Below are 14,040 nucleotides of genomic sequence, written 5' to 3'. Positions count from 1 at the left end.
GTATAACAGGAAGGATGCGATGGCTTTGAGCAAGGGATGTCATACAAATGAAACTATATAGTTGAGGGGGGGGAAGCAGTTGATAAACTGGGTATTGCACATCCATGTCTGCCCATATATATCTATATTTATGTCCACCTTCAGAGCATATAGACATCACTGCCGTGGACCACAGCCCTGTGTGATGTGACTGGTGACTGTGTTTTAAGTCACCATGTTTTTCAAAGCATTATAGAAATTAAAAGCTCTCTATAAATGCTAAGCATTGAGAGAACTACCTTGTTTTGACAGAAACAAAGTCTATCACAGCAAAGCTTTTTTCCTGCCTTGGCACAGCTCTCATCACCACTATCCCCAGCAGTATTCTCCATTGTCACGATGACATCTACTGGAAGGGATAGGGTTGAACACAGATTTCTCTGTCCAAGTGTTAACACTTCTAACATCAGCAGAGTTGGTGCAAATTCACACACTGAGAACTACTACAGTATTGAAATGTGTAGAAAGCAACACGACAATGTTAGTGTTCTAGATATTTTAAACTGCAACTCCCTCAAGAGACACATGATAAAAAAGGATTAGAGGAAATGATTCAAACCTCATCTAATATGTGTAAATAAAAATGGCCCAGACAGATAATTTTAAATTATTACATTAAAGGGAAATAAATTTGTTAAATATCTCTTGCAAGATAAAAATAAGCATTAACCTTAGAAGAATATGTATTATTGTGGCAGTCCAAAGATATGCAGATCTGAAACACAGGTTTGTTAAAACTAACGAGATGCTAGAAATCAGTTATGCAAAACAGTATAAGCTGAAAAGAAAATATATGCAATGCTTTACATGTGAGGTTTTTTATTTTCTCCACAATAAAAATACCATATGTTTGCATGAAAAAATAGTGTATAGTCTTGCTACAATTTCACTTCGTATTTGCATATGCAAATAGATCTTCACAATAACTGAAAAGAAGAATTGAGAATGAATATGTTATCTGAAGCATCACATCCAACTTCCTTTGCTGGAAATGAGTTTCTGCAATTTGTTCAAATGAACCTGGAGTCGCCAACCATTCAAGATGCTTTCTCAAAATAAAATTTTGCTGGGAAGTACACATGTTTTCCTTTAAGCCCATTCATCACTGCTAGACTATGGCTGCACCTTGGCAGCCTCCTCCTAGCCTGAGGAGGTCCACTGCCTGCATGAGGGATGGCATGTGCCAAGTCTATCTATTGTCCTCTTGTTCACTCTATTCTGTTCCCTTTCAATGGAGAGGAGCAGAGAATAATGATGTGGGGCAAATGACGTGTGCTAGCAGGTAATATCTGCAGGCTCAGTCTGTGTCTGGGATGGAGAGGGTGCATGTGGATTCTGGCTGTTGCTTCTGAGTAAGTTTATAGAAGAATTTCCTGGGAAAGAAGTGCACACGCCAGGCCAGATTTTCCACGAAACCAAACCAAACAAAACCAGTCCTGGCCAAATAAACTTGCAGCCTAACACCACAAAAAAACTCAGACTCACTGGAAAAAAATAACAAAAAAGGCTTTAATTTAACAAAAGAAGGTGGTCTGCCTCCTGGAGTCCCCTTTCCTTCTCGTGCAGGAAGATAAACAGTAACAGGTGCCTGCAGGTGAGTGGGTGGTCTGAAATTAATGAATTCTTCAGAAAAATCACAATATACAAAGTCAGGAAATTTTTCCACATAAAGGAAATTCACTGGAATAATGGAGAGGGGTAAGGACAGAAGAATAACATGAAGGAATTGTTGCAGTTGGCATTAGTGGTGAGAGAAACATGGTGGAAAGCAAAAGGAGAGGAAATGAGACTAGTGTGGGTATCACAGGGGGCTTTGATGGCGAGGCCCTGGATCTTAAACTTGGCAACAGGCAAAGATACACTGGAGGATTCAAACTGCAAAAACAGCTCTTGCTACTGACAGCAATGGGAGATAATGCAGGACAAACTGGAAAGAAGCAGTGTCTGTGGCTGGGAGGTCAACAAGGAAGAGCACCATGTATGACACATGCTGAGCAGTTGCTCGGTCTACAAATGGGTAGGAAGCCTGATGTGCCCTTTGTCAAACTTCCTGAGCACACCTGTCCTGGATTTCAAGCTGTCTAGAAATCAGAAGGGCATTGGCAAAGTAATTTGGCAGCAGCTGACTGCTGCTAAAAGCAGCCATCTACTGTCCAAGGTATTAGGGTTGGCAGGCTGGAAATGTGCTGTCAATGCTTGGCAGCTTGGAATCGTGCTGAAAGGTACTAGTCACGGATGAAAGAAAACCACCACACCCCCAGTAAATAACGTACATCTATTAAAAAGAAAAAAAGATGCTTCAAAAGGATTTTACAAAAGGCATCTTCAAACAACTCAACTTAGCCAACAATTAAGTTAAATCACGCTTTCAGGAAACACTAGTGCTTTTTCTTTGACAGACATCCTCCACATAGCTGGAATAGTACTTACAAGAACTACTAGTACATGCAACTATTTAACACCCCCATACATAAAATACTACCCTCAGGAGGATTACATGTATCAAAAAGGAGGAGACAGAAAAAGGTAAAGTCACACATACGGAGTAGGAAGAAGACATGAAGGGAAGAACATACTCCTGTTTTTTTTTAAAAGGGGTAAAGTTGCTTATTAGCATTGCTATACTTGAAAAATACCTCTGACGTCAGTCTGAGCAGGTTTTTTCCTGCATCCCAAGCCTCTAGCTATCATCTTTTTTTGTGTGTGATGAAATATCATGATGCTTCTGCTTTCTGCTGGGGCCCTGTCTGCACTTTCCAGACTATTGACTCCCCTAGTCCTTCATACATAACTGCACTTCTGTTTTCTCTAGTATCAATGACAGAAGTAATGAATGGCCAGCTTAAATCCTCTTATTTGTTACTTGCATGTGAAAGATAAAGATATCTCTAAAACCATGAAACTGTCCACACGTACAATGGTTAGGCTTGCCATCCTCCTGGTCTAGGAAGGCTGGATGTATTTAAATTCTTTCTGCAATCTCTCTCCTTCTGTCTCTGTCAGTTTGTCTCCACAGGGAGCTTCTGAAAGGTGATTTTCCCCTCCTGTGTCTTCTCTCAAAGGGTTTGTAAGTGTTTTGACTCCTTTTGATCTTCAAGGTCTCAGACTGAAGTTTGTTTCTCCTTGGAGGCTGCATGTAATGTCCCTGAATCCTGCTAGTTTCACTCATTATCTTTTCAGTGTAGGCTTGTCTGTTCTTGTGTGGGAACAATTACATGTTCTTTGTTTGCTCTTCCCACAGCCTCAGGCTAAGCAACACGAAGATGGGACACTTAGAATTCATCCTGTACATAGTGTTTTCCCTCGGTAATTCAGACATGTATCTTTCATCAAATTGTTGCATCTCAGTGCTAAGAATTTTATTACATCTCCTCGTTTTTGTCAGTTACCCATTGTAAGCATCCCAAACCACTGTCATCCACACTGCTTGGATCAAAGGTCAGCCTAAACGTGACTCTGCACAAAGAACATCATCAATAGCCCCTGATTGCTGATGTTGTATTATGCTCATGTCAGCCTTACAAAGTCCACCTAAGTAACCTGTAAATACTTCATTGTATAACTTAAATGAAGATTAGACCTGTGAACATTCTTACACTATCAGAATTTCTTACTTATACAAATGTCCATACAGAAACTCATTTTGACTAAATTAAAAGATGCAATACTTTTCTTTCCCCTGGAAGATACTGTTTACTTATCTACCATTTCAACACAGAGAATGCAAACTCCTGAGACAGATGCAACTTCAATGGGAAGAACCAGAGTGCAACTTCCATGCAGCTGCCCTGATTAGGGAGTAGGATCAGCACAATCTAACCTAATGTAGGTATAGTCTCTTGAAGTAATTTCTTGTGCCAAAGGTCAAACAACTTGCTCCACCATACTTAGGCACAGCAGTGTTGGTCTGGAAGCTGGTGCTGAAGCCACTGGAGATCATTATGCCCTCCCAGCACTTTCTCCATTCCCATTTAGAGTTTCCCTTCTTCTCAGGAGAACAGAAAAGAATAAGTCCTTGCAGTCAGCAGTGACTGTTCTTAAGCTTGAATTTCTGCAGTGCTGCTTCTCTGCTTCACTTAGATTTGTGTAACTCAAGGTCTATGTCAACTGGACTAATGTTTTTAGACACTTTGAAAGATCAAGCCAGAGTGGACTGCATGTTGTAAGATGAAGACTATTTTGAGCAGCCATTTGAACATTATAGTCATGCTTCTTGCTGGCCATGTAGGGTCTGCACCTCTCTAGTATACTTCAGAGTTCCTGCATTGTGGGATATCGTGTGTTTTGGGCCCTTCAGATACTAAGCTTTATTTCTCCTTTTACAATCTCATACAATTCCATGATATAGCTAGTTCATCCAGCCAGACTCCAATCTGCTTCATAAAGTAGACAGCTGCAAGAATCATTTACATGGCACAAGCAGCTGCTTGACAGCACACTTCAGTGCTGCACAGGACAGGGAAAAACATATCCATCTAAAGAAAAACTCAGGAGAATTTTAGATAGATAGAATGCAATTGTTCCACTGAACTTCATCCAAAAAACCACCACAAGCTGGACTCACTGTTTTACTAAGTGGTTACAGCTCTGCTGACGTCAGTGGATTTGCAGCTGTTCACAACAACATGAATTTAGCCTTCAATCTAACAATCTTATTGTTTGCAGGGGAGGAGAGAAAAGGGTTGTTTGTTTCAGATAAAAGTGGGTCAGTGATTGTGTCGTAGGCAATTTGTCCTGCTCACTGCCCAGTGGAAACCAGTAAAGCCCCTATTATATCCCAGTTGCACATGTATTATTGGGGACATAACCACACATTGCCACAACTGAAGAAGTGAAGTATCGTAGGCCAGTGTGTAACAGGCACTGTATGACCTTTACATACTCATAAAGACTTTTATTAATTTGTTTGAATTTCAGATTATTTTCTAAAGGGATAACATGATATGCTGTTGAAAGCAGCCATACTATTCCCAGCATCCCTACAACATTTACTCACTTAGCACCGCCTGGGCTTGGATCCAGACAGATCTACTGCACCTTGTAATCTCCTACCAAGTGCGGCTTTCAAACCTCTCTTTGTCACCTCTTCTATCATCCCCCAGGGGTTCAGCTATCTGTGCCAAGGAGCCAATCCAGTATGGCCTAGCTGCATAACCTTGGCTCACACTTCTGAGACAATTGCTAGGTTGTGACTAAAAGCTGTGAGAAAGTCCAGGCAAAATAAAGGAAGGGAAAATTACAGAGGAAGGATTGTTGAATAGGGGTAGTTAAGAGCTCCAAGAGGATCCAAGGGGAAGAACACAAAAAGAAAAGCCATAAAATATTACAGGTAGGGAAACAGGGAGATACGACTGTCACTGGAGGACTCGGTGAAAGATGGCAATCCAGCAACCCTCATGATCTGCTCCAGAAAGCAGTTACAATCAACTACAGAACAGCTTCCTTTAGTCATCATTAATTGCTTCAAAACCAGCTTCTCCTACCCACAAAACAAATATGCAATCAAATGAGCATGACAAACACATCAGTGTCATTCCAAGATGATTCCTCAAAGCTAGTTACTCCCAATAGCACATGCATTACTAACACCAAGGATCACTACTCCTTCAGTAGTTGTTCAGAGTCCAGGCTGCTCCCAGGCTCTCAAGGTCTCCCACCTCTGTGCTATAAAACCATCCAAAAAACTCAGCCTGGTGGGTGACTGGGGAGGGAAGAGTTAGAGGGGCTAGGTATTTTATATTCTTCAAGTAAATGCCAAAATGACAGAGCTTGTCTGTGTAGTCCCTTTACTTTGCTAACTAACCAGTGTTTTCTGGTTCCCTTCTACAGCCCTTATTATACACCCTAGGTCCTGTAAATTCTCTGGAGAGTGGGTGAAGTTCAGCTTATCATTTACTCTTGTGCTAGCTCCATATGCCACATGCATGCTATCCCAGGAATGGATAGAGCAACAGGACCTATTCTAGTAACAGGATGGAACAGCAGCAGTAACAGCAAAGTATTACAGCCAAGCAGGGGACCTGCTGGCTGGATGTATGGATTCCATACTCCCTGAATTTCATGCATCAGGTCACATAAAATGATTTTGCTCCTCCTAAATAAACCATCCCATCTCTTTCTAATTTGTGAGACCCTTCATCCCACACCTGCAACCAGCAGGCTCTAACACATACATACCTCTTCTCAAACCTTTCTCTCCTTGCATTAGTTCTCCCATACCTCTCAGAGTGGGAGAACTAAAAACTAGAGCCAAGGGGGTGAGAAACAAAGCCAGCATTAAGCCTGTGTATGACTGGAAATCTGTGAAAATCTATTCTATAATAGTATTTTCATAGCACAGAAAGGCACACAGAAAAAAACAATCCACACAAGTTTGTGAGTGCTGCTATCTTACCCACCAAAATCCATAGTGACTTCTCCATCCACCCTGAGGTTCCCACGAGAATTAAACCTCAGAAAGTACCTTTTACATTCAGACGTTCAAACAAGTATTTAATAAGAAGTAAAAGTTTTATGAGTCTTAAATGATCACAGGCTCATACTTCTTTTCTTAACATAATCCAGAACAAACTATCACTGAAATGGCATTTTAATTTTCATGTGATGTTACTGTAACTTTTAGCATCAACAAATCAACATTCATTCTTACTGTCATAAAAAACCCACATTGCTTCTAGGGCCATTGGGCAATTATGCGAGTAACATAATACTGTTTATAATTGGATATTTTAGCTGGATATATATGACTTTGTTCCAAAGGACGTGCCTCAATTGCACGTCTCTTGAGGATGACTCACACGTTGTTTCCTTGAAGGCATCCCATTCCGGGCAGCATTTGGAATGGAAAAATATGGTTTGTTTAAAAATGTATATATAGAACTATCAGCATGTGTATTGGTGGGGCGTAGAGGCTGCGAGTTCCTTTAAATAGTGATAGAATCCAACATCACTATGCAGAGAGTTCAGCTATTTCCTAGTGTGCTGCCACAAAAAATTTAAAATTGTGCCCCCCTAAGGGTTTTCCCTACATGAAACCAATCCTTTCTTCTCCTTTTTTTGGTCTTTGAACAAGAAGCAATTCATCAGCTCATTGAAGTAGCAGGGTCTCAGTAATATCCCTTGTTCACCCTGGGAAATTGGTATAAAGCTGTGAATCGGAACTGCTGATACTAACTTTTTCTGTTGATGAAATCCAACATTTGTGAGCCTTCATTGGTAGGTGAGATGGCATAAACTTTGCTCAACTGTTATTGTTATGCTCCTTTTCTGTACCTCAGTTTAGCTGTGGGTAAAGCTCACAGAGACAAAGGTGATTCAGATAAACTCAGTCCCTGGCTTCACTGTTCCTACATTGTCTTACATGTTTCTACTTTAAAAAAAAAGCAATTTAAAGCTACTAAGTTACAAACTCATGTTGAAAATAGTCACACTCAAAGAGTTCAAATACAGATTTTTACTGGAAGGTCGGATAATGTTTATTATTTGGTTGAAAATAAATCTCTGAACTGCTGAAACCTTAGCTGTGGAGAGACTGACACTCTCTGGCACACAAGGCGGCATTTTTACCCATTGATTCGGACTTTTGCACAAACAGCTCTACTACTACCTGATCCTGTTTCCAGTTTGGAAGCTAACCTACTGTGAGCTTAAACCAGTTCAGACACTTAAACACACATTGCCTGAATTCCCCTACTTAGTAAGTAGATTTATTAACACCAAGAGCCATCCTTAATAGGAGCTATTTAGGTATAGGTAATCATTTTTCTGCTAGGCTTCTCCCAAGAAAAGACTAGTTCTCTAGAGAAGAGGACAGCCCTTGGTGGGGGTCTGGTTGCTAAAATGTGCAGAAGGGCAGAATGTGCTGGAAGAAGACAGGCAATATCCTATTGTATGTTGTCACTTTAAGGTTATGGTATTTTAAACTCACTAAAAAGAATGCACATTTAAGTCTTCATCAAGCTGATGCCCAGTAACTTTAAGCAATTTATCGTTCTTCAGAGCGGAAAAGCTAAATGAAGGTCTGGAATTAGTTCCAAACATTACCAAAACCCAGGAGACATATTCAGCCTACAGCAGATGTTAATGACTTTGTGCAACGCCTCCTGTGGCAGAATTAACTTCATCCCACCCACTGGCCAGGGTCAGCCAAACAGGGATCCAGGGAGTCCTCTGCTTTCCTCGTCTTGTTTGCTTTATCTGTTCCCGAAAGGAGATTGTTTTCAGAGTATTTACATGCATTTGTCACAGTTGCCTCCTTTGGCTGGCTCTGGCAATACATCATTCCACAACAAGCTAAAATGGAAGTGCCGGTGTGAAAAAGCACCACTGCCTAACAAAAGGCACGTATCAACCTGGGCTGCCAGGACAAAGCTGCACTTGCTCCTTAACCCATCACGTCCCAAGCCTCACCACTGAAATATAGACAAGTTATATTACAACAGTGCAATTAAATAGCATGAAATTCAGCTTGGGAGAATGCAGGAGGTACACTTCCAAAACCAATTACATTAGGTGTTGTCTCGCTGGAAGAACCTCCCTCATCCAAACCATCAAGGCTCTTAGCACACGGGCAGGCTGCGGTGCCCTGATGACCCTCACCCAGGACCCCCACCCGCTGCCCAGGGGCCAGAGCTCCTTGCCACCTCGTCCCCTCCGATGACCATCGGCAGCTCCTGTCGCCACCCCAGCCCTGTTTGGATGTGGCGGATGGTGCCCTGACAGTGACGGCACTGCCCTGCCAGGCTGGGCTCACCTCAGCAGCCGGTTCCCTCCTGGGGCAGCACTGCTCCTCCTGCTCCCCAGCACAAATGTCTGCTTTCAGATAAGCATTACTGCTTCGGTGAACAAGCAGTAAAAATTAAACAGCACACAGAGCAGTTACATGGTGTGAAAAAGAATCACTTTGCCAGTTGGTGCTTCCCTTGTAAATTATTTCGTGGTCCAGGTTTTCAAAGGGGACCTTAATCTTTAATGCAAAAAGGAAGCAAAAAAACCCCAACTCCCTTACATCACGAATAAGCAAGTAAAGTATAAATCCATTTTAGCCTCTCTTCCCTCTGCCTTTAAAGCTTTAATGCAACTGACACATCTATCAGAACAGAAAATTTGGGATGCCAGGGGATGTTGTAAGCCACAGTTCACAGCATGGTAAGAAAACAAGAGTCTGCCCTCCAATAACACTGAAGGCACAACTCTAAAACACGAGAGGAAAAAAAAGGGAACAATTTCATTAAGAAGAAAGAAATAAAGCCATGTGAAAAGGGTACTTGGACTCTAGAAACAAGCAGTGAGAAAGCCTTAACTCAAGACACTAAAACAACTCTCCAAGCCAAGAAATCAGAAGGACCTCTAGTAAACTGTACGGGAGGGAGTATCCTGGCAATACTTCAAACACAAGGAAACCATTTAGACCAAATTCCCCTTGTGCTCCGGCACAGCTCAGAGCGACTGACAAAAGGTGGGACAAGGTGTCCTTGCTCAGAAGAGGCCGCCAGCACCCAGTAAGATCATGATCCTAAGGAGACCAGCAACAGTTAAAAATGTGCCAGTCAAAACCAGAATATTGATTTCTAGAAGTCTAAGTTCTCCCACTGCTCTTGGGAGTACAAGGAAATAAACATTTGATCTCCTTAATGCATACAGTAAGGCACCCTGGCTCATGTGGTGATAAGCCCATTTTCTCCTTGAAGTTTAGGCCTCCTTTGAGCATCAATGCTATGACTTGTCCTGGCACTCCTTCTGGCATAACACAGTCAAAATTCCTATATGCAGCTGTATGGCAAAAAAAGGACTGGTCTGGGATAAATGAAGAACAGCCTTGAGGTTGTTTTTTTAAAAAAAAATTGAATCTGGGATGGGTTAAGATGGAAAGAATCAGAAACATTACAATTTGGAAAGTATTTTGCCACTTTGTTAGATAATATACCCGTGACCCACACGCAGTCCACTTCAAAAAGTCAAACCTGCTGACAATCCCTGGTTTAATACTATCCCCAGCTAAGCAACTATTTTCACCTTTGATGTCGTATTTCAACTAATCCAGTAGCATCTGATCCGAGTGCTTGTCATTGATCTTTTTGCTCTCTGCTGTGACACGTTGGCTCATATTTCTCTAATCCACTGAATATGAATTGATCACAGACTCAAGAGGAGAACTGGTTTTAAAAGCGGTGTCTGTTAAATATGTAATTAGGGCCTCATCTGGGCAATCTTTCTTTCATTCCAAATGTGCTAGCTCCTCTTCAGGCAATATACATTGAACGAAGCCTGTTACCGATACGAAGTCACAGGTTTCTGTTTGATTTCATTGCTTCACCTGGGTTGTCAGCTCTACTCACGACAGCAGCACCGCTTGCACCCATCAGTCATCCATGCCAGCTTAAGCAGAGGCCACCTGACCTGCCACAAAAGCCAACCCAAGGCATTTGAGTCTTTCGCTACAGTATTGCCAGAAACAGGATTGTAATACCACGAAGTGTCACAATAGCATTAAATATTTCGGAGAGGATCACTGTGCTTTTGAAGGGAGGTGGCTTGGCATGGGAAGGAGGGATTTCTCCTGATCCATGCGAAGAGCACAGGGCTCCCTTGAGTGTCTTCCCTTCATGGCAAAAGCTGCACTGCAAGTTGTCTTGAGAAGTTCTCCACGTCCTGCACGACCCTCCCCTTCTCTCTCATGTTCCTGCTAGGACCCACAATTCTCCTCAACTTCCCCATCTTCCCAAACACACACACGTTGCCCACAAAAGGCAGAGGCACTGCTGGCAAGAGGATGGGAAAGGAAAGAAGGGAGAGGCCTTGCAAGCAGTGTGGCTTCATCTGAATGAAGAAGAGGCATGGGGAGATCGGTGAGTAGACCCAGGCTCAAGAGATCAAGACACAAAACTGGAATGACATATGTATCCATATTGTGGCAGCAGTTTCCATACGAAGTGTCCTGGTTTCAGCTGGGATAGAGTTAATTGTCTTCCTAGTAGCTGGTACAGTGCTATGTTTTGGGTTCAGTATGCAAAGAATGTTGATAACACATTAATGTTTTCAGTTGTTGCTAAGTAGTGTTTAGTCTAAAGTCAAGGATTTTTCAGCTTCTCATGCCCAGCCAGCAAGAGAGCTGGAGGGGCACAAGAAGTTGGCACAGGACACAGCCAGGGCAGCTGATCCAAACTGGCCAAAGGGGTATTCCATACCATGGGATGTCACATCTAGTATAGAAACTGGGGGAAGTGGGGGCGGGGGATCGACGCTCAGGGACTAACTGGGTGTCGATCGGCTGGTGGTGAGCAATTGCACTGTGCTTCACTGGTATATTCCAATCCTTTTATTATTACTGTTGTCATTTTATTAGTGTTATCATTATTAGTTTCTTCTTTTCTGTTCTATTAAACCGTTCTTATCTCAACCCACGAGTTTTACTTCTTTTCCCGATTTTCTCCCTCATCCCACTGGGTGGGGGTGGGGAGTGAGTGAGTGAGCAGCTGCATGGTGCTTAGTTGCTGGCTGGGGTTAAACCACGACACCAAGTCGATATCACTGTAACATAATGAGATATCACATACATTCACATTCAAAACTTCTACTTTTTGTCTTGCTTTGTGAATCAGAAGAAACAAGACACAGGTGAACTGTTACCATTTGTAGACAGTATATAACAAATTATTAATGCCAAGGGGAATTAATCTCACTCCAATGCCAAAGTAACTGAAGAGCATTCCTCCTGCCCAAAGAAGCACATGCACCCCTGAGAGAAAAAGGATGCTGTAAATATTCTAATTTTCAGTCCCAGGCAAGCATAAAGAGCTGAACATGACCGGTACCCTATGTCATTCTGAATTTGTACCACACAGCCAGGCCTTGGTAATCTTCTACATTTCAGCATGATGTGCTTATTACTTTTCAGCTTCTTGATGGAAACATCTCTACCATGCTACGGATTACAGATTATTGGATTAAGCAAACAGTGTTCACTAAAACATTTCAGGATATCCAGCTGTCCTGCACCGGCCTGTTTAGCAGCATTAGTTGATCGCTCAAAATGTAATTTGATACACTTTTGAAACCACAATGGATATGGTATTGTTTGTGCCAGGCCAATGGTTTCCTTGTCAAACTCAGAAATAAAATGAGCTTTAGAGAAGAGGATAATCCTTTTCTATTTTTAATTTTAACCTCAGTTTGTGAATCGAGGGATAAGATATCATTAAACTGTTAATGATTGTAGAGTACTTTGAGAGTAACAATGTGTTTAGAAGAGACACAGCACATTATGATGCTTCATTGTATTAAATCTGTAACAAACTGCCTATTCATTTAAATGATTTGAATTTAATTTCTCAGATTTCACAAGGAACTGATTCTTCTTTCCAATCCTCATCTCAAAATTTGGAATAAAAGATTTTTGTCCCTGAGATGACAGTGTTTTCTGCCATCCCTCCACGATTCTGATATCTGGGATGTGAAATCTAGGACCTCTGTAAGTTTGGGGGTTTTTTTCATCTTGAGATGTTCTTCCTGTGTGGCTTTGTTTAATTACACATGGCAGCGCATGTACGCATACACACATACACACACAAATGATAGCTGGTTTTCATCAAAAAATATAGAATCTTATCTCAGCTAAAATGACATTTAAGAGCATTTAAAGTAAATTTAGAACTCTCTTACATAGCATGCCAGCTCCTTGTTGGTGAATTAAATGCTTCCACCTGCCTTGGTATCACACTCTGCTCCTGGCTCACCATCCCTTTTCAAGAATCTGGCCCTCGCCACTCCCTCACAAGCTGTTCATCTCGTCCTGTGGCCTGAAGTAGTGAAAACTTGATGAAAGAAACTGGCCTTCTGGTATGTTACCCCTTACAGAGTACAGAGGTTCCCTGCATCACAGGTTACCCTCAGTCTGAAATCCCTCTGAAGCTGCTCGCAGGATTTTGGTATGGCTGACCCCTCGTTTGAGCCTGATCTGGATACGGACATCATGTTAGCTGCCTGCCTGTGTTACAGGCACCTCCCTGGACACCTCCTCTAATGCTATAGGACTATGCTACTAATGCTACTATGCTATATGGCTATGCTGTATGACTAATGCTATATACTAATGCTAATCATTAGGTCAAATAACCCTGCCCACCCCAGGGACAGCACAGTACAAAGGAAGGTAACACACAAGTGGCATCAGTGTATTTAAGTGCTCACGTGGTGTCTATCATCAGTGTAACAGGAGCCATCGGCATATTCTCTGCTTAAAAGCAGCTCCCCAGGGAAATGAGGGGCGGGCCCTCACCTTTAGCTTTCCTCACCACAGCTCTTATCAGCAAAGGAGCCAACCTTGGACTTAGCAAGCTGAACTCCTTAACTCAGCCGAGTATGCTCCCAGAACAGGGGAATGCACTCAGGGGCCCAACACAGCTATTTTTGTGTATCCCACGCATAAAGCTGGAACTTTATGATTGCTTTCGACCTGAAATTAAAACTATATACAGGTAAATTCTTTGCACCGTGAAATCTGAAATTGGCCAGATGTACATTCCCAGTTTTCTCAGGCTATTACTGTGGCAAGAGAGGTATAGATTTCTCATTTTTTTTTACTGTTACATGGCAAAATCTGGAAAGTCAAGTGATAGCTGTGCCAGTCTGTTTATTTCAATGAAATAAAGGATAAACGCGTTAAAATTCTTACTACTTCCATGTAGTAAGAATTGTTAGATGGCAGAACCATAGAACATCAGAGTACAAAGTACCTCTTATTAAGGCTTACCATAAGGTATGTGGCATCAGGAACAAAACCACTCATTCCTTTCATTAACAAAACAAAGCCTCACTTTATTCCGCGCACAAATCTTTCTCCCTTCAAGTCACGGCATCAAGCTGTTCAACACGTTGTTATCTGTGGAATTAAAATTGGAAACATCATACAAGCGCGCAAACAGCAAATTTACACTGAAAGGCAGCTTTGGCTATCACAACCCTGTTAAAAAAACGGAAGCAGCCGGTATTTGGGCCAACGTC

The sequence above is a fragment of the Haliaeetus albicilla genome, chromosome 2 (genome assembly GCF_947461875.1).
Source record: "Haliaeetus albicilla chromosome 2, bHalAlb1.1, whole genome shotgun sequence".
NCBI lineage: Eukaryota > Metazoa > Chordata > Aves > Accipitriformes > Accipitridae > Haliaeetus > Haliaeetus albicilla.
Note: the sequence above shows the minus strand (reverse complement) of the source record.